Here is an 18376-nt window from a genome sequence, read left to right on the forward strand (position 1 = left end):
TCAGAAAACATTTTGTGTTTAAAATCTTAAGATGCTTTAGAGATTTTCCCCCCAGAAAACAAAACCCAAAGGTTAGGATATTTGGGGAAAAAATGTAACCTTTTTCCTCTGCCCCCTCCATCCTGAAACGAAAGCAGTGATATGGTGAAAGTTCAGTTCTGGCTTCTTTGACTTTTTCTACAATCAGGTTTTTCCTGATGCTGTTCCTCAGCCAGAGATCTCACCTCTTGCCTCTCCTGACCAATGTAATTGTGTTGACAGAAGTCCGCAGTACAGAGAAGATCAACTTCTGAGTTTTATCGTGTTGCTTCTGTGAAGTCCAGTGTAACAGCAGAGTGAGTTATGAAACCAGCCATTAATATTACACAGTTATGAGTCACTTACTACACAGTGACTTTGTCAAGAGCAAAAACCTTTTCTTGGAAATGTTTCTGTTGGAAAGTTAACTATTTCTGACAGCAGGCTCTTAAACTAGAGTTGTCTTGTCCGTGAGGAAGTCAAAATCATTTTATAACAGCATGTAAATTAAAGTGTGTTTGTTCACACATTGCTTGACAATCAGAACATTTTGAACCAAGTGAAACTTTGCCAGAGCTGAGTTTCATCATAGCAGTGAAACCTATTATGATGCTGAACTAGTTCTGAAGGACATTTCAAAAGGACTGATGCTTCTCCCACACTTGGTGGTGTCAGCACTGACGTGGGTTTTATCACTGTTGCCTTTGAACTTTTGCCCTGACACAAAGCAGGATAAAGGATGGACAAAACTCATTCAGAAACAGGCAGAACCAACTCCTGAAACTTTGCCCTTTGTCTGTGTTTCAGCTAAAGGGTACCACCTGTCTTTAAAAAATGAGGTTCAGTTTTCATTCAGAAAGTGGATGCCTCCTTGCTGAAGTCCAATGTCATGTTGCCCTTTCAAAAGGATCTTTCTTTGTAGCAATTACTGAAATTGAGAAAATTGCCTTGAAATGTACCTCGCACTACCCAGTCCCTCCTATTTGTGTACAGCTTGTACTTTAGGTACAGAGGTGGACAGACAGTCTTGGATTATGATCCCAACAATTACCATAACAATGCATTGCCTTCTAAAAAAAAAAAAAAAAAGAAAGTAAAATCATGTTTCCCCAACTTTTATGGCTGGTAGGGCTAGGTGTTGTTCAGAGTACTTTGAACCTCCAGTTGTAGGTTGTATTATTCACGCCCTCTTGTTTCAAATGCAGCATTTTGAGGCAAAGTGACTTTCGGTTCCATTATCATTGTTTTCTACAAGGTTGCTGTTGTGCCCTGTAAACTCCCTGGTTGTGCCATCCTTCAGCCAAAACAATTTGTTCCACCAACTCTTTGCTGAAATTGTAATCACAGAATTTCTTGACTAACCTCCGGCTATAATCAGGCAAATAAGTAACCAGTTTTTACAGATGCTATCCATGTATGTGCTCACGCTCTGGTTAGGGTACTTATTTCTTCTAAAACAGAGTAACCAACGAAGCCCCCAGCATGGACCTTTTTGTTTGTTTATAGAGTCCTGAAGTATTTAATCTGATGCACTGAACTTTTTATACCATCTATCCAAGTGGACAGTTTCTGTAGACAGCAGCCCATGAAAGCTTCCGGAACATTAATCACTTCTCCCTATAGCAGTCCAGCTGACACACTGGGACTCATGACATGAAGATTCAAAGCTCCCCATAGACTCAAACCTTGCTTCTTTGCTCTCCCAGCCATCTAAATCAAGGCGAATGCATGGTCCCAGCTGCATAGGGAAGGTGGTGGCTTTCATCACAAATTGCATGTATGTACATGGGCCAGGTATTCAGATCTCATGTCAATGCCTGCTCAGTACTTCAGTATCTTCAGTATTCATTCTATACTGTTTTGCCACCATTTTTTTTTATTTAATTGGAAGAAACTAAAGGCAAAACCACAAAAACAAATTGATTTTGAATTTGTTCTTAGCAGAAGGATGCTGAGTGAAACAGCTGAGGAGCTGAGCCCTTGCAGAGTACATTCCCTGCTGAAATGGGACCACCTGCCTTCTTTCTAGATTCACTGTGGCCACTCACTGCTTTCCCATCACCTCTTGCTAACAGTGCTAGATATCAGACACCTTCTTAAATTTCCACAGATTTCTTATTTCTTTTCTTTAAAGAAAGCACCCATTGATGCAGGCAGCATTTTTCCCTCTGGCTAGATAACACAGGACACAATGCCAAAGCCTCTGGAGAGCACTGGGCTTGACGGGGAGCTGGTTTGTCGTACAATATTTTAACAGACAAACATGCAAGGAAAACAACAAGGACAGCTACCCTGTGTAATGAAAGCTCAATGATTTAAAAAGCAGCAGTGTGTGTGCGAGGGAAGGGAGGGAGGCTGGGGGATGGGCCAGCAGGTTTCACTTGCCAGACCAGGGGTAACAAAAAAATTATCCTGATCCAATAGACCATGTGAAAGGATATTACCAGGGTATGAAAAAATTCTTTTGGGGGGACAGAACGTATTTTTTCTGCCCTTTTTATAAAGCCCTGTTATTTTGCTGTTCTTTGCTTGCATCTGTTAAATGCTGGAATGTCTGCAGGGACATTTTGAAAAGCTGCACAATGTCAATTAAATTTGCCGAGCAGTATATCTTTTTGGAGTACGTGTGACCTTTTCTGTTTGTCATTTCCTGTGCATCACACCAAGTGATCCTCTTAGGATGCTGGCTTTGTGGAGCAGGCCCACAGCAGCAGGACTGCAGGAACTGCAGGTTTCTGGGACCGCTGCCAACCTCCGGATAATTGCCATCAGCAGGAAAGAGCTAGAAAAGCTTGGCTGAGTCCATCTTTTACAGATAGATTGACCCCTTTCTGCCACTGCAGAATCACAGTCAGAGAGAAACACATCTCCAAAAAGAGAGAGAGGGGAGGGGAGAAGGGGGAAGAGAGGAATGATTACAGCAGGAAAGCTACATCTGATCCGAACAGGGGAGATTTGGAGGTTACACTCACTGCTTCCCATCACCAATATTTTTAACATCTTCTGTTTTAAGACAGATGAATCTTAGAATGAAGCTTAAATGCTCAGCTCTGTTATAATAAAACTGGTGTTTCTGTGAAAGCAGAGTCAATGTTCTGAGAGCGAGGTGGGAAGGGTGGGAATTTAATACCTTCATGTGATACATCTGCTGGGAAATAACAATTTTAACATATATGCGGCGAGAGAGAGAGAGAGAGAGAAGGAGAGAGAGAGCGAGTGTGAATGCTTGCTGAAAGCCACTGCAGGTGCTTGGAAAGGAGATGGGGGAGAGCAAAAAAGAGAAAGGAGACTGCATGGCCACAGCTCAGTAGCTGAGCTGAGGTGTTTTGAAAACCAGTGCGAACCCCAGCTGCACCTTCTGAAAGCAGGCTGCGGAAAGCTGTGCCCTTAATATCCCGATGTCCAGCAAGTACCTGACTGGGGCAAGCGGTGGTGTTACGGCCAGGCAGTGCTTTCAGCAACTGAGACTTCAGATGCATTGCACTCCCCACACCTCAGTGCTATGCACAGGGTTTAATGTCAGTGAGCACCCACTATGACCACAGCACAGGAGCCCACGAGCTCAGCGCAGGAATTTCTGGACACATGCTGGGATTCCCACGCCAAGCCTGAGCAGCATGCCTGGCATGTCTCAGCAGAGCTGGGGCAGGTGATGGTCAAAACCCGGCCAAAATTTCAAGCCTGCCCTAGGCAATCCCAAATGGTGAGGTCCAGGTCCCGTTCTGACTCTGCTAGTAAAATGAAAGAAGTAGTGGGTTGACGACATAGGCAGTTGTCACTCCAGCCCCATTGTGTGTCCTGCAAGGTACGGGCACTGTGATTCTGCCCCTTCTTCGCTCCTTCCACCACTCACTGAGGTGCAGTTCTCGTGCAAAACAGAGAAAAGGTGAGCTACAAAAATGCATAAAAATAAGTATGAGCTCCGACAGTCAAAAATCTCTATGGAAAGGAAAAAATTAGAGGTCCTGAGACAAAATCTCTCTGTCGTGTGTTTAGGTCAGTACAGTCTATTGATATTAAGCTGTTTGATGCTATAAAAACCGTAATACACAAATTCATTCATCAGCAATGCTGCTTTTTTCTCTTTCTTCACCCATCATCTATATCTCAGTTGCCAACATAAATAATACTTGGGTTACAGTAACATCCTGTGGCTCCAGACTGCGGGAGCTTCAATGCATAAGGTGCTGAGCAGACATGTATGGAGGCATAATGCTGTCAAATGTTATCCAGGTCATATAATCTGCAGCTACATTCCTCCCTCTGGAGAACAGGCTCTGCTTGGCAAATGCTTGGCCTGCTTCTGTACGTGACACTCAATGTCAGCGAGTGACATCTCGCAGATGACACGTTATTGGTAGAGCAGGTGCTGGTGGCAAGGGCTATATTTAAAAAGCAGAGGTCTAAAAATGGCTTTGCAAGACTCCGTGTTTATCAGGTCTCAGGCATTTCCAGAGCAGCTCTGATTCTTTCACAAGACCTTTCCACCCTTGTCCCACCAGAATGAGGAAGCCAAGGGGTGCTTCCCTGGACCACCAGAAGAAAATCCAAGCGATCTGGGATATAGCATCTTCATCACCCATATGAAAGAAGATGTGCATCAGAAGAGTTTCTAGAGCCATAAATTAGAAGGCATTTTTTACAATAAATGAGGCAAATTCCCTGTAAGTTTATCTACCTTCATCAAACCCCAAAGTTACAGTAGACAAGGGCAGATGAACACATCGCCATGAACTAAGCAACAGTGCACACTTCTGTCATACCACCCTCTCTGTGGTAACTCTGTACATAGCCGATAGAGGAAAGCATGAGATAACCTGCTCTGGGACTGGCATGAGGCTGAGCACGTGTATGGTACCCTCTGTAGAATAACTGCATTGCCCTGGGGTCCCTGCTCTGTTTGCCTCTGTCCAGCCAGAATTTTACTCATAAGTCCCCTAGGCTGGTGAATCAGTTTGCCACTCCCGGAACAGGGACCTTGTTGAGAGCCAGAGGCTCTCAAAATTTAGGGCTGCCCAAATGATGTTCACCCACCAGCACACCATCTGCTATGGCTGGGAATTGATGGCTGCCCTCAAAACTGCACTGCTCTAGGAAGGTCTTTCCAATTATTAAGCTCCAAACCCATATTTGGAGTTTAACTATGGGTTTACACAGAGAACACAAGGCAGAAAAGCAGTTTAGGCCTTTTATTTCGGGCCCAGGATGTAAGTTTTGATTTTTTTTCTGGAGGCTGCCTCCATTTGGTCTACTTGTGGGTGTGTTCCGGGGATAGAAATGGTGATGAAATGCTGGTCTGTTGGCCACAAAAACTGGTGCTGTCCACTCAAATTAATTTGAAAAGCATTGCCAGACCTCAGCTTGTAATATGCTATTCAATTACTCTTTCTGCATGCTGCTTGGAGTAATCCTAGCCTCAGTGTGGTCTCTGGTAAGTATGAGGGAATAAACCTGAAATTTCAGCTCTCTGGAAAACCATTTGTTTATTCCTCAGAATCTGAACAGGTTTTTTCTTGGTGGTGGTTTTTTTTGTTTTGGTTTGGTTTGGTTGTGGTTTTTTGTTTGTTTGTTTTATGTTTTTTTTGTTTGTTTGTTTTATTTTGAATTAATATATGTAAAGAAAGTATATATTGTGTCTGGAAGAACTGTCAACATCAACAAAAATTCACTTCTGCAGGTGACATGACAAAAAGAAAAGACCTCTCTATTTCATTTGGTTTCTATCTGCCACCCCCACTTACAGCTGAGGGATGTAAATGCTTTGAATAGTCTCACTGAAACTAGGAGGATAACCTACAGGGAGGCAGGTGAGGGAGGACTTTACCAAATCACCCTCCAGCACCAGGTGCTGGAAGGCACAATGTTGGTAGCTGTTGACCTGAAGAAGTTAGGCTCTGCAACTCAGCTTCTTTTCCTCTCTTTCATGTGAAATATTGAAAAATAAGCCAAGACCAACCAACAACTTTTCCCAAGCCAACAAAAATAAAACGGCTTGCAGCAGGTGAGGTGCAGCATGCCTGCCTGACTCTGGGGAGGCAGGGGGATGGAAAGCAGCTCAACAGCAGGCAAGAGGTGGGCACCCAGGCAACAGCACCGTGGATGAGGTTCAAGCCCAGAGCAAGGAGGCTTCCATGGGAACGACTGCAATTGTTGACAGTGGAGAAATGTAATTCATGGTTTGCAAAAGCAGCTGCAGGGATGTATGCAAAACCCAGCAAGGAGGTCTGCAGAAAGAGCCAGGACCAGGCACATCGGGGGTCAGAGGTGAAGAAGAGGAAGATTTTGTCCTAGGGTCTGGCAGAGTCTTAGGGTGATGCAGTTTGTCACAGACTCTGGCTGGATTGAGAATACACTCCTATGAGACAGTGTCTTAAAGAGTTCTTCTGTTACAAAGAAAGGTTATTATAAAGAAACGTTATGAGACGTGTGACCTATTCTCAAATCTACCCCCATCCTGCTCCCTGTGCCACCATTTGTGTCTGACATGGGGATCAAAATACTGTCACAGCCACATACACAAAGAGGTTGTCCATCTCTCTGACTCAAAGCAGTAAATCCCTGTTAGCTCCCTGGAAACTGCTGAGAAGAGACCTGTGGGTGCACAGGAAACTTTTGGTGAGCTTAGATCAAGCTTCAAGGTTACAAGAAAACCAGAAATCAAGCAAGTCATTTGTGGTTATGCAGCATAAATGTCAACTATGTTAAATCTCTCTTGTGTTTTGGGGTCATCCCCCCACTCTCATATAGTTATTAAAACAGAATCAAGAATTAAATTAAGAATTTATTAATTCCTTAAATTAACTTACAGAATACCAAAATGCTATTTTCTCACTCAGCCTGGGTTAGGTGTGAAGATCTTACCTTCTTGTTCTCAGCTATGGATGTACCTCCTCTTCTCACAAAATAAACAAACAAACCAAAACCCACTTACTCCCGTTCTCCTGTTTAAATTTCTCTGGGATTTAGGAGAGGCAAATAATGATTTTCTGCAAATGCCGGAAATAAATTATAGCCAAAATGGCAAAAGCAAAATATTTCTCCTCTAAACATGTTGTTTTTTACTTTGTATGTCTTGGCAGCCTAACCATCTGAAAACACCCACCTGAATTCTCTGCACTCAACAGAGCAGCCCAAGGATAAACCCTCCAGTAAATCCTATGTGACTGAAGCTGTAGGAACCTGACTGTGAGTAAAAACATTTCAAATATGATTGCTATACCTGTTAGTAACCAAAGAGTCCTTTTGGAGCAAATAATTTTCTTGGAAACATCTGAATCCAATCATCTAAAGCTGAGAGACCGCGTCTATGTTATACCAGTGTACGAGTCTCTACATGGTCCATTCCCTGCCTGAAAAGAAGAGTTTACTTTGTCCATCTATCATTTAAATGGTAATGAGTTAAATGAATTCCACCTCACTTCTGAGCTTCAGAGCAAGCCTGGGTTTATTTATTCATTTAAAGACACAGGAACAAGTTTGACATTGCTGAGCATGTCCCAGATTTATGGAAAATAATACTGTACTAATCTGGTGCATTTATCAGCTTCTTTGTCGGATGCCTCCATGAGTATCTAGAGATGTGAGTTTGCCCTGCAGTTCTGTTCTGACTGGAACAGCATTTCCTGAAATGTAAATGTTATGTTAAGGTCATATGCTGATGAAAACCACTGTTTTGCCAAACTAATTTCTTGGTCATTTGACAAAGCAGCTGTTGTGCAGTTACATGGCACAAAGAAAGCTATTAAAGATGGATGAGTTACTTGTTTGATTTGGCATATATTATACTGCTTCCAAAGGTAAAAATTAAGACAGATGATTATATTTCTTGATTTAACTGAATAAATAAATGACTTCTCACAAATACATATACCAGAATGATATTTCTAGATGAAGTTGTTCATCTACACCTTATGTAGTCCTCTGGGAGCTTCTGTGCATGTATCTTAATAGAACAAAGCAAATATCCTAATGCCAGATATAATTAATTTGTAGCACCATAGATGGGTATTGAGAAAAGTTCCTGATTCAGGGGAAAACGCAGAGATTAGACAATTGGGTTTGTCATGTGACAGTAAGCTCTGCAGCTGGTGTGCATTAACAAAAATAAAAATTACAAGATTTAGGTAATCAACAGCTGCTGTCAGCTAGTACGGTACCACATCAGTGCCTCCAAGGTCTGTAAAGATTGTTTTTTACCATCTGGAGGATATCTAGCGTTGGCCAATGTCAGAAGTGCAGTACTGGAGACTTCTGCTGCTGCTTTGGCAAGCCTGTATGAACGCTCACTTGTAGGAGTGGGGAACATGCAGCGTGGAGTCAAGAAACATGATCCCACGACATGCTTTAGGAGGTGGTGCTGTCATAGCTAGTCATTCCAGGGCTTTTTAGTGTGTGAGAGAGTGCTGACAGGGGAATCATGCTGCAAGGATGTAAGTTTTGGGTTACACGATACTCCATGTCCAGGAAGAGCTGGAAGATGTGCTGGAGTTGTAGCAGGGTTTGGCCTCCACATTTAGGCTCTGAGCAGCAGGTTCTGGAGGCAGAGATGTTCCTGGGAACTGAACATCTGATGATGCATGGGCAAGGAAATTCTGCCCTGCACTTCATTTGACTTTCATCTTGCAAGGAGAAAGATCAAATATTCTCAAAAAAAAAAAAAAAAAAAAAAAAAAGTCACCAGTATTTTATCTCACTGGAAATTTTTGTACTTGAGAAATTCTTTCTGTACTTTGTAACAGAAAATTTAGGAAACTAGAGATCTCTTCTGTTTTCTCTTCTCCCTTCCTAGCCCTGATGTACAGAGTAGTTCCAAGTGAGGGAGGTACTTTAGCATTGAGGATAGGACTTCAGTTGGGCAGCACCTCCACCATGCACTTACACATTAACCCTCACATAACCAAGGAGGTAGGAAAATTGTCCTGGTGAGAAATAAGCATGAGCAATAAAGAAGCACTAGCTCTCAGATCAGAAATCTAACACCAAAAGAATAAGATTCGTCAATATTCAACCTAACAAAAGATACATTCCCTGAAAAAGTTACATAGTAGATTGGCAAGAGATCTATCCTTCCTGTTTCCTGATAATGTAGATGGATCACATCTCAAAATTAAGTTTCCAGAACAAAATCTGGGATCAAAAAGACCTTATCATATATGTTAAAGAGGAGGAGATGTGAGTGTGAAGCATTTTGTGTTTAGTGACTGCACCATCCATTTCAAGGGCATGTGTTCCACCCAGACAGCTGCAGAGAAGGTTGTATTTCCCCTGCTTTGGGAAGGCTTTGGGACAAAAAAGACCTTTTCTTACAGGCATTGCATGGGGACTTAATTTGTTCTATGAAAAGTTTGCCTTGATAAACCTTTCTGTTTTCTTGTGACTTTTATACTAGTCTACTAAGAAACCTCAGGAATAGCAAATCACCTTGTTTTGTGCCTCAGTTTCCTAAAACAGAATTGTTTGTCTGTGCTTCCTCAAAAGCATTTTTGTTGTTTACCAACAAAGGCTACTTATTAACATCTTATAGCTCCAACTATCAGCCCATTGAGTTCATTTTCTGCAGTCTCCATGGGATGGAAACAGCCTTGCAAAACATTGCCTGTGCACACTGCTGGTTGCAGTGGTTCTTTACCTGTGTAGAAACCTCTGTCATGATGAGCACATATTGCAGTTTGTGCATCTCTTTTTATAAAACTCAATTCACATGCTGAGGTTTCCTGCTCTTGCAATTAACTTCTTTGGATTAGCTATGATACCTCCCTGTGACACATAATTCTGGTGAAACTTGTTAGCTCTCTTTAAAATAAGTAAACACATAAATAATCAGGCTGGAATTCATTGCTGAAAATGAGTAACAGCCAAGCAGAAAAATCAGCAATAAAACATCTGATCTTGGAGGTCTTTTCTCACATTAATGATTCTATGATCTATGTTGTAAAACATCAATATTTGCAATAAACCATTAATTGAGAGGTGTCATGGTAAAGTAGCTTCTTCCAAACATGAAATACCATATCCTCATGACAAAAACACTGAAAGACGCAAGCTGAGCTCACCAGTAATTCAAGGCACCTGCAGAAGCTTCTTGAACCACCGCACCTTGTCCCTGCTTAATGTAATTCCACTTTGGGCAGACTATATTCCTCCCCAAGAGCTCAAGGCATGGAAAGGAGACACCATAAAAAGAGCAGAGTAAAGCAATAAGGCTTATTTGCCTCTATGCTGTGCACAAAGACTTTACTCCACACTTCTGGCCCAGAACATCTATTTAACATCCAGCTGTCCTTTAGGTGTGAAAAACGAATGATATGGAACTCCTTGTTCTCGGTGCCTGGGTCTAATTCCTCCACTCTTCCAGCATCTACTCCACTTATATTTCCATTGCTATATAAAGCTCTACTCTTCACCATCCCTATGATTCAGTGATTTTAAGGCCAGAGAATCATTTCACTTAGATCATCTATGTCACAGGTTGTTAAGTTTCACCCAGTCATCCCCAGGATTGATCCTGGCAATTGACATTCAGAGAAAATTGTCTTCCAGAGAGACACCCAGCCGTGATTTACAGGAACTGAGAAGCAGAGAACCCATGGCTTTCTTTAGCAGTTTGTTCTGGCTTGTAATCCTCCTCAGCAGAAAGTTAATCTTATTCTAAATCACACTGGTTCCTCTCATGCCTTCCTCTGTCTGATTAAAGAGCCCTTTTCCAACTAGGTTCTCCCTGCACAAATATTTCTGCAGTAGTCAAATTACCTCTCCATCTTCTCCTTGCCCAAATAAGCAGGATGAGCTTGAAAAGTCATTCTCAGGAATTTCCCCTAGTCTTGTCTGGCTATTTGCTACAATTTCTCTATGTTTTGTTTTGTTTTGTTTTGTTTTTTTATGTTCTTGAAAGCAAGCAAGCAGGGATGCAGCACTACGATTTCACTCACCCTGATTTTGTACACAGGTGCAGGGCTGCAATCAGATCCTATTGAAATGGGAATATGCATATAGGAAAGGTTTATGAGTTTCAACATGAAAGGTCTTGATGTGTAGTATATGGAGCACATGCACATAGAGCACATACACATATAGAGAAATACATGTAGGTGTAGACGTGCCTTTGATCTGTGGGCTATCAGCCATAGAGGTAACTATTTTGTAGTGGTGCAGATTATGTCCTGGGATAGTTTTAGCTGGCTACTGAAGAACAGAAGGAAAGAAGTCAGAAGCAGGATGTGTCAGAAGCAACAGATGAATAAGGGTCTTGCATAAGTGGGAAGAGTAAAATAAGCATGACCACTAATAAGAAGTTAGCTTGCCTTGTCTAGACAAGGGTAGATGTAAATGAATGTTCAGCTCTTAGTGGAGACCTCCTGCCCTGAACTCATGGCCATACAGAAGTTCCTGTCTGCTCCAAGATATTTGCTGAAAAATTGGTCTCTGTATCACAGGCACTTGGATAAAACTCAATCCTGATCAGACCAGGCTCCTTACTATTACCTACAGCATGAACTTCAACTTTGTAAATTGTGTCATCTGTACCTTGTAAGCAATGTCATTCATAGTCCTCCATTTAGGAATTCATCACGTCACACTTATATCACATTGCTTTTTCACTGACTGTATCATTTAGTCAAGACTTTAATTAAAATACTTTCATATGTATTACTACAAAAGCATAGCTTCTGTGGCATGAGCTCCTGCCTTCTTGTTTCCCAGCTCTGTCTGGGGGACAACAGCCTTCACAAGACACAGCAAGGCTCTCTGGATACTCCTGATGGTGGGGGGCTAAAACCTACCCCTCAGACCAAGGCCACTCTTGCCACTCACATCTGTCACCTCTTTCCATTCAGAGGTCCTGGAACAACCAGGAACAGTGTGTCTCAGCACGGCATGAAGCTCAGGCTGGGTTACTCACCCATCATGACCTCCTGCACACACACTCCTCATGTTCCTTACCTGCAGAAGGCTGCCCCTTCACTACAGATAAAGTTTCATAACTGTAGGATAAGAAAAAAAATGTGCATTCTGTGTTCCTACATGGAAAGCACCACAGTTGGCTGTAGTAAAACACGTTTTGCCTGAACAAGCCAAGCTTCACCAGTGATCTAGATTACACTGTCCCTGCAGTTATTTATACCTCTACAAATCTTCATCAGCTGCAAATTCTATCAGTGGTGACTTTATATCTAATTCTGGATTACTGATGAAAACTTCCAGTAGCCCCAAGCACAGGTCTGATTCTTTGGAGTCACTGCTCAGAATGCCCCTAGTTAATGATGATTTATCTGAATTTCCTGACCTGACATTTACTCTTTTGTCAACTGATATCATACTATGTGGCTTTTTTTTCCTTCTCTTGCCTTTTCCTTTGAAAAATAAAACCATGATATTCAGCAATGTTCTTTTCTACAACAGCTTGCTGGCAGCTCTGCTAGCAGCAGTGGGTTTTTATCCGCGAGAAAGCATGTGATTATGTAGAGCCACAATATAAATTTAAAGGTAGAGGCCATTTCCTATGTTCCAACATAAATACAATCCATGAGACTAAAATGTAAACACACACACATATATATAAGCTAGTTCATAAAATCTTGTCGATCGCTTTTACAAGTTTTGGATATACAATGCAGATGGGTTTGGGGTTTATGTTTGTCTTATTTTTTAGTACTGTTCTTAAATCAAAGGATTTTTCCTGGCTATTTGTTTTGTCTTAGCACTGTGGTGTTTAATGTTTCAGTCAAGTAAAAAGATTTAACATTGCCCAAAAAATACCCAACCTACTGAACTACAGAAACAGCCAGGCATTATAGCCATTCCCCAAATAGGGTGTTAGGATTTGGCTATCAACCTAATCTGTTTAGTATGGTTTGGGTTTATGCAGTGGGTCATAGTGGTTAATGTTTAGTGAGCTGAAACAAGGATGGAAGAAAATGATAATGGAAAAGCTTGGTTTAAAATACAGCTCTTCGTAGATGGCTGTAAGGGGGATGATTGGGCTCATGGTGTGTATCATATTTTGGCTAAGGTGGGCTTTGAAAGCCTTTGAGCTGAGATAAGCATGATCATCCAAGCAGAGCTTTTTAGCTCAATACACTTCTAATGTTGGAATATTGGCATCAGGTGGTGACTGCTGCAAAAGACAGAGGGGAAGAAAGCCGTAGCATTATGTCTTTGTTACGTGGAACAGCAGCACAGGAGAGGCAGTGTTACCTAAATTAGCCTTGTGTGATCTGGGGAGAGGGACAATGATGGTGTGGTCCAATTCTGACCATGAGTCCTGAGCACCAGCACCATCTCCCTCTTCTCAGCCACAGGTTCTCACCTGCTGCCTTCCAGCAGAAATGGAAATTATAGTCCATTTTTTCCCCATCCATCTTTCAGAGCAAGACAGGGTTTTGTCTCCATCATGCTGAGACATTAACTTTGGGCCCTGAAAGCAATGTGGTCAAGGCAATATGGTGATATGTGCAGACCAATTTACTCTGGGCCACTAATTAACCAAGATTCAGCTGACAGTTCTGTGGTTAGCTTGATTACTCCCTGTGCCAGCCTTCAAATGACCCATATGCAGGCAGGTCCTAGAAAACAGCACGCCAGTTTTTGTCATGCTCATAAAGCCTCTAAGAGCAAAAGGCCTTTATTAGTCTTCTTCTAGGCAACCCGCGGAAGTCTTCTCTCTAGTCTTAATGTACAAATAATGGTGTTTTCTGGATACCTCCAAAGGCTTGTTTGTGGGGGGTGGAATCTGAATCATTCAGGCTGTGTGGCAAGGGTGGGACCAGCCCCAGCACTTGGTAGGAGGCTCATGGGCTGGGTTTGAGCTGGGATGAACTCCCTCCAGCCAGCTCTCAGATTCAGGGATAAGCTGGGAGAGGCTGAAAAAATCAGCCTTGTGAAATCAGCATATAATATTTGGGAGGAGAAACAAACATAAAATCCCTTTTTTGGTTACTTTCAGGGCAAACTGGCTACTGAAGAAATAAAGTTATTTTATTCTGACCCTACCTTCATGCAAAGGTTTTTCCACAGACTGTTTTTTGTTGGAGGGAGGACCTCAGGGGAAAACACCTGAGAAAACGGAAGAATCACTTCCTCTGCCTCCATCTTGTGAACGAGCACTTGTGTGCTAAATCCCCTCCAAGCACAGCAGAACAGGTTTCAGGGCCCTGGAGAAAAAAATTATTTTTAACTCAGTCAGTGCCCACTCACCAACATTCTATTCATATGTGCTTTTCATCTGGCACCTGGAACACTGATCAGGGAGGTGGATGGTTTTGAATAATATCCTTAGTTAATAGTCTAACAAAGACCTGATGTGCTAAACCTGAGGTAACACCTCAGGATTTTTTCAAGGTACTGATGAATGTTGAATCCCACACGTGCCTGTGCTTTTATTTTTTTAACAAGCTTTGTCATCCCTTTGTCATGGTGCAAGTATGCAAAGTTTTCCCTTCTTCATTTAATCATAAAGCCTCCTTCCACTCTAGAAACCACTTGGAGAACTGTCATTAAAGAGCAGTGCCCAGTGGGGCACAGCTCCCACCTCGTTCAGATGCCCTCTCTACTTCCCCTTCCTTATTCCCTCTGACAGCATTTGTCTACGTCAAAAGCCCATGTTTTAGCCACACAATTTCCTTTCCACTTGAATACTTCTGTGCATGGACCACTTTGCTTTTATAAAGATTTGCAATTTAGTCTTGAAGTCATTGAGGAATGTCATCGGCATCTTGACTGCCACGTCCCCCCTCTATGCCAGCAGCCTGTCGCACATTTCTTGATGTTCTGGGCTCCTGCTCTCGGGGGAACCCATTAGCATTTGCACTTCCATGCAGTTTTCTCCTCCCCCGTTAATAATTATCCAGGGAGGCGATAATTAAAATAGGTTCTGAGGCTATGTAAGACCTCTGTCCGTTTTCCCTACTTACGGAGCCAAATGAGAACTTTAATGTAGATTTGGAGAAAACTCCTGAAGGGTTTTGCACCTTTGCCATGTTCTTGTTGTCATTAAGCACAATCTAATCCTCCATTTCATTTCATTAACCTGAACGGGGCAAATTGTCAAATATGACTCCAACAGAGCACTAGTAAAATTTCCCTAGACACCCAACAAAGCTCTATCAATAGAAAATGGACAATTTCATGGAGATGGACAAGAAATAGAGTCTGGTTAGCAGTTTTCCTGCATGAACTTATCTAAATCACCAAGTCTCTGTATCTTGATTTTCTCATGTAAAACAAAAAAAGCCCACTTTCATCCAATCTCTGAATAGTGAAATTTTCAGAAGAGATGTGGCCTCGTCCAATGCATTTGTCCTTTGCTGCAAACACCTGACACCAACACCAAGAAACCCAGCTCTATAACCTGGCCCGTTTGACTGTGCAAGGCAGGAATGCATGTGGACTAACGAGCTGGATGAGATGTATTTCAGCAAGACTCACTGGCTTGAGAGCCATCGTGGCACAGCTCCTCATTGCATGGTGTCATCACACCCGCTGTGATCCCAGTGCTAGATATTGTTGCAAAATACTGGTAGTCAGTGCTACTAGTACATGAGCCATGCTGTAAAAGTAGGGGAAGTCTCATGAAATTTTAGGAAGAGCATTTAAATGCATTCTCCAAGAGCTTCACAGTCTGTCCTCTTCTAAATTTAATATGAGATGACTTGTGCCAGGTTTGTGCTACCAATTGCTCTCTTGCTGAGTGCCTGGAATCTGCAAGGGGAGCAAGGGGGCACATGCAATACTGTGCATAGCCTGGGCCCTGGATTTGAAAATTTTGGCCTGCCTCCCTTAACAGCTGTCATTCAATTCGCCTGGAAAAAAAAAAAAAAAAAGAGCAAATGAAGCAACGGAAAATAAATATGCCTCCCATTTTTCATAACTCAATGTTTTTTAACTAAACCCTATATTATTCATATGCTGTATATTTTATTACTGTTAGTTTCAAAGCTGTTGGAAATCACAGATCAGTTCCTCAACCACAATGTCTTTATTATGCATACATAAATCATGCATGGAAGGGCCCTGACAGTCGACGATGTAAACTCTCAGGAAGCAAAGCCCCTAAGCCATGTAAAAAATGTATGTCACAGGCAAAGAAGTATGTCATCTCTATTTCCTTTTTATGGATATTCTTGTCTTGTCATTATAGAGGAAGATTTTTTTCCCTTTATTTCCTATTTAAATGTAGTTAGTGCAGAGGTAATTTGCAATGGTATTTCAGTGAGACAAATGGAGTACACTTTCCCACATCTGCCTGCATCTTCAAGGATGAGCATGTTGTAATTATACTGTTCCAGTTTCACTAACAGCTCTGCTGTGCCCAATATGGTTCATAAGTAATCTGGTAAAATGCAGGACAAAGTTCAATGAATTGTCAGGAGCATTTGGGTGATATAGGACTCATGCAAATTACATTAGAATTGGGTTGTTTTGAAGCCATAAGCTGATTGCAAGAGTTAGTCAGATTTCTTTAGAGTAGAAAAACCTAAAGCCAAGTCTTTTTCATTGTTCTACAGCTGAAAATAAAAAAGATATGCTAAAAAGTGGCCTCTAGTAAGAATGCTAAAGAATTAAAAGCAGCTGAATGTGCATTTGACATTTTCAGTTTCTCAATCAAAGGTGGTTTTCTTTTCACCTGCATGATTTTGTTTGTTTCTTGAGGGGCAGTTCACTGCATTTATTTCTTCAAGAACATTGTTTTAATAGAAATTTCTTAATTTTTGGTCAGAAAGTAAATTATAACCCTCCAAAGAGGAAATGGGAGAAAGCATGCTTAATAAGAGCACTGGACTATGAACTTTTCTTTATACAATGTGGATTAAGGGATAACTCTGTGACAAACCAAAAAATGACTCCTTTCTGCTACAAACATGTATACACTGAGCTTTCAAAAACAGGGCCCTATGGACATTTGGGGTAAAGCCCCCATTTTGTCACCTGAAGAGCAGTGAGCATCAGCAGCTACGCATCCTTACTGCTATATTTACTGAGGTCAGATGTGCAAAGCAGTGTAGCTGTTGTCCTATATGCTGTCACTGCCCACTGAAAAGGTGCCTCCTAACTGACTATGAAAAAAATGAACTTTTTTTCTCAAACAGCACATCATCTTTAAGCTGATCTTCTTGCCTATCCTCCTCTGTTCACATTCATCTTCCAGATTTACTGCTATGTGATGTCCCTATTTGCTGAGCAGCTAAGACTAATTTGCTCTAGCTGCAGGATAATACAGACACAAACACACCACAAAGAGGGGAAAAAATCATTCTTCCTCCTTTGTTCCCTCTTGACTGCTTGTGCTGTCACTGCTGATACCTCCTCCATGGTTCCTCCTCACTGCTCCAGTGCCTGGTGGTCACAATAAGGGACTCATCAGAGCAAACTGCCTTCAGCTTCCTTTGACATCAGCTGAGCAAAACAGCTCCGGATAGGCCTTGATTCATCTCACATATTTTAGGCCTTTATTTCTGATGAAGTCCTTGTCCCTCTGCACTGGCTGGAGAGGACCCAAAAGCAGCAGCTCAGCTCCAGACACTTGCATTTGCTCAGAGAAATCCCAAACACTGTGTCTAAGCTCATCAATCCCCTTTTTGCCATGCACATCCTGGGATACCATTAAAAGGAATGAAGAGCAGCAAGTGAAGAGGAAACACACACACAAAAAAGAGCAGCATATATATAATTCTGTCTGTAGGGGAAATTCAGTACCAACTGAGATGTTTGTTACTGCTTTTATCCTCTTGCCTATGCAAATTACTGGGGATCAGAGTTAAATGCAAATGTATTAATAGGCAACCTGAAAATGGGACCTCTTTCATACAGTAGTTCTGCTCTCCTCCTTTGGAAAGACACCTGTGGATACATTTTCATTAATAATTTCACCCTATTTCTTCTCTGATGTAAATTTACAAGAAAGAAGCAGGAAAACTGCCAAATCAAATATCGCAGCCTGACTAGTGAGGCAATTAGCATATGATGCATAAGAAAGAAGAATCCCATGAAGCAAAGCTAGAAGTACATCTATCTATTTGTGGCAGTATTTGGGAGAAGTTTCAATTCACTGAGGATCAGCTGTGTTTGCATTTTGCTCTTTCCTTCTCTTGCATCGTGAATCTCTCCTAGGAATGCCCTTTTTCCATGAGCTTTCTCACTGATGAAGTAGCTGCAGGAAAGAGGAAAGAAAAGCAACTTAAAAATAGATAAGCTGCTTATCTCTTTAGCTCACTTGAGTTTGCTGCTGGTGTGGAGGAGGATGCTATCAAAAACAGAAATTTAGAAGTTTGTAATGCTGGAAAAGTTTCTAGATGTGCATCACCAGTACATAACTCATGCTGCATGTTATGCCCTAAGTTGCAATTAATCACTGCTAGAGATA

The 18376-nt window shown here is 41.8% G+C and overlaps 1 protein-coding gene across 1 annotated transcript in view; it reads left to right on the plus strand.

The window, feature by feature from the left end:
- The window catches only part of LOC106037293 (urea transporter 2), a 323613-nt gene that overhangs the window by 175750 nt on the left and 129487 nt on the right, over nt 1-18376 (plus strand). The window contains exon 3 of the mRNA XM_066988875.1: nt 7098-7203. The gene's annotated coding sequence lies outside the window, so the exon portion shown is untranslated. The remainder of the gene's footprint in view (nt 1-7097; nt 7204-18376) is intronic.

The sequence above is a fragment of the Anser cygnoides genome, chromosome Z (assembly GCF_040182565.1).
Source record: "Anser cygnoides isolate HZ-2024a breed goose chromosome Z, Taihu_goose_T2T_genome, whole genome shotgun sequence".
NCBI lineage: Eukaryota > Metazoa > Chordata > Aves > Anseriformes > Anatidae > Anser > Anser cygnoides.